Here is a 2,374-nt window from a genome sequence, read left to right on the forward strand (position 1 = left end):
TTTTTATATAATCTTGTTTTAGCAAGAACTCTACAAAAATGGTTTAGCTGGAAACCCCTATTCTCCCAATCTGATCCCTTGCCGTATCTGATCACCCTCAGTATCTGATCGGGTTTCTCAACTTCCACCACCCCCCAGGTGATATCTGATTCCCCTGGCCCATGTTCAACAGGAATCCTGTCACTTTGGTTTAACCAGAAAACTCCCAACCCCTGGTTTTTCCTTAGTAATTTTCCATCAACCCCTCCACCACCCTTTTACCCTTTAGCTTTACCCCTTAGCTGTGGCTTCTGTTTGCCCATTCTGTATTCTGAATTGGACCCAGTTCTACACTGATGTCTCATCCCCCCGCTTTTGCAATAATCCTGGGTAAAAATTGTCTTTGTCAATTTAACTATCCTCTGGTTTCCTTTGTTAGGACACACGGCTGCCCTTCTAAGTGTCCTCTCCAAGAGTCAGGCCATTCAGTCACAGTCCTCATATTCTTGATATTTTAATTGCATAAGTACCTTGTCTGTCTGCTATCTGCCTTCCTAAACATTTCTCAGGCTGGACCACTTAGGCCAATGAAAGAGCTAATCTATTTTGTGTTGATTCCATTAGCTCTGGTTTCTTGTCCTAGTTTCCAACCTGCAGAAAGTTGGGGACAGGAGCCCCTCTCCAGGTCCTCTGTGGCCCTGCCCAGAGGCGGCCTTAGGAACTGTGGCTACTCTTCTACACTTTGATCTGAGCGTGTCCTTGTCTTGCCACCACACTCCCACACATGGAGCGAGCAGAGAAGTAACATACTGGATAACAGTAAGAGCTTCTCTAGTTGATCGTGGATTCCGGGACCACAAATACATTAGTCTGGCATCCTGGCAAGGACTCTGGGCTTACAGTTAGGGGCCCTGTCTCTTGTGATATTTTGGATAATCACTTAACCTCCCTGGGCTTCTCTTCTTAGTTTATAAAAGCAGCATCAGCCTGGAATATTTTTAATGTTGTCTGTGATGCCAGAGACTAAGAAGGACTATACAAACATGAAGCATGATGAGTCTCCCTGGAAAACGCCTTCTTTCCCTCCAACACAAGCTGGTAAAACAGTCTGAGAACAAACATCCCTACAGAGAGAGAAAAGGCCAGCATGGATCACATTCAGAGCAGAAGAGAGGCTGCACAACTCCCCAGACATGTCTGATTTAGGCAGAATATCTCCCAGAAACTTGGTGGAGATGTGCAGATATCCTGATATTACCTTCCCGTAGGAATGAGTACTACCATCAGTTGTCCTCAAGTTCTGTCAATGGAAACCTTTGGCTTGAACGAGAAGCTCCTAATATATTAACTGATGCATGAAAAACCCCTCTCAGAAGGCAGAATATGTGACAAGTTGCCTAAAGACCTAATAGTGCAACCTGTGCTCTATTACACAAGGCTATTTTGGGTCTTTTAAACCGTAAGTGCAATTAAAAAAAAAAAAATCAATGCTCTCAACAACTGAAAGTCAATTGGGTTACTTAAGCTTTCCCCCAACATATATGGCCACTGACTCTCTGGGAGTCTGGCTACAGCATTGGGCCTTGTGCAGACACCAAGCTACTTAGCCAGCAGACAAAAATATAGGGCACTCCAATCATCCAATCAAGAGACTATTAAAATGTGGGTCATAAATCTCTAGTTCTGCCACAGTCTGCCAGGGACAGTCTGGCAACCTTCTGTCCTCCCTGAGAGACAGCTCCACAGAGTAAGGAGGGCTAAGCGGGGATGCTCCCTCCCTGAGCTGTAGCCTATGATGGTGGTGCACGAGTATCGGGAGGGACCTTGTGCTTTCTTACCTGAAAGGGGGTCTGTTTTCTGAAGGGTACCTGGGAAGTCTGTGCCAATGGAGCCCCTCAGTCTCAGCTTTAATCCAAGTACACTATGCCTCCAGGCGCTCTCTGCCTTTGGCCATAAGTAGACTCCTGGGGTCTCCCCTATAGGTCCTGGCCCCTGCAGGGCTGTATCAGAGGACAGAAGACCTGGGTCTGAGACCACTGAGGTGCCTGTCCCATGAGTAGGATGCTCCTGGGGAGCTCTTCTCAGCTGGGGCCTGGCAGGGTGCTCCAGGGCTGGGGGATAAATAGCTCGGTACCCAACGCCCCTTCCAGCACCCCAACTAGAAAGATCTGCCGCAGACCCTTTGCCCTCCAAGCCACAGCTATGGGTTTTCTCACCTGCAAAACAGAAGGATACTAACTTCACTGGGTGCTGGACTCCATGGGATGGTCCTAGAGGCCAAGAGCCCCGTGCAGTGCCCATCCACAGCAGGGCCTCGCCCACGGTGGTGCTTTCTCCCGGCACCTGAACTCTCACCTCTGCTCTAAAATCCCACGACTGAGGGCCCTGAGAACCG

Source organism: Oryctolagus cuniculus, chromosome 2, assembly GCF_964237555.1.
Source record: "Oryctolagus cuniculus chromosome 2, mOryCun1.1, whole genome shotgun sequence".
Lineage (NCBI taxonomy): Eukaryota > Metazoa > Chordata > Mammalia > Lagomorpha > Leporidae > Oryctolagus > Oryctolagus cuniculus.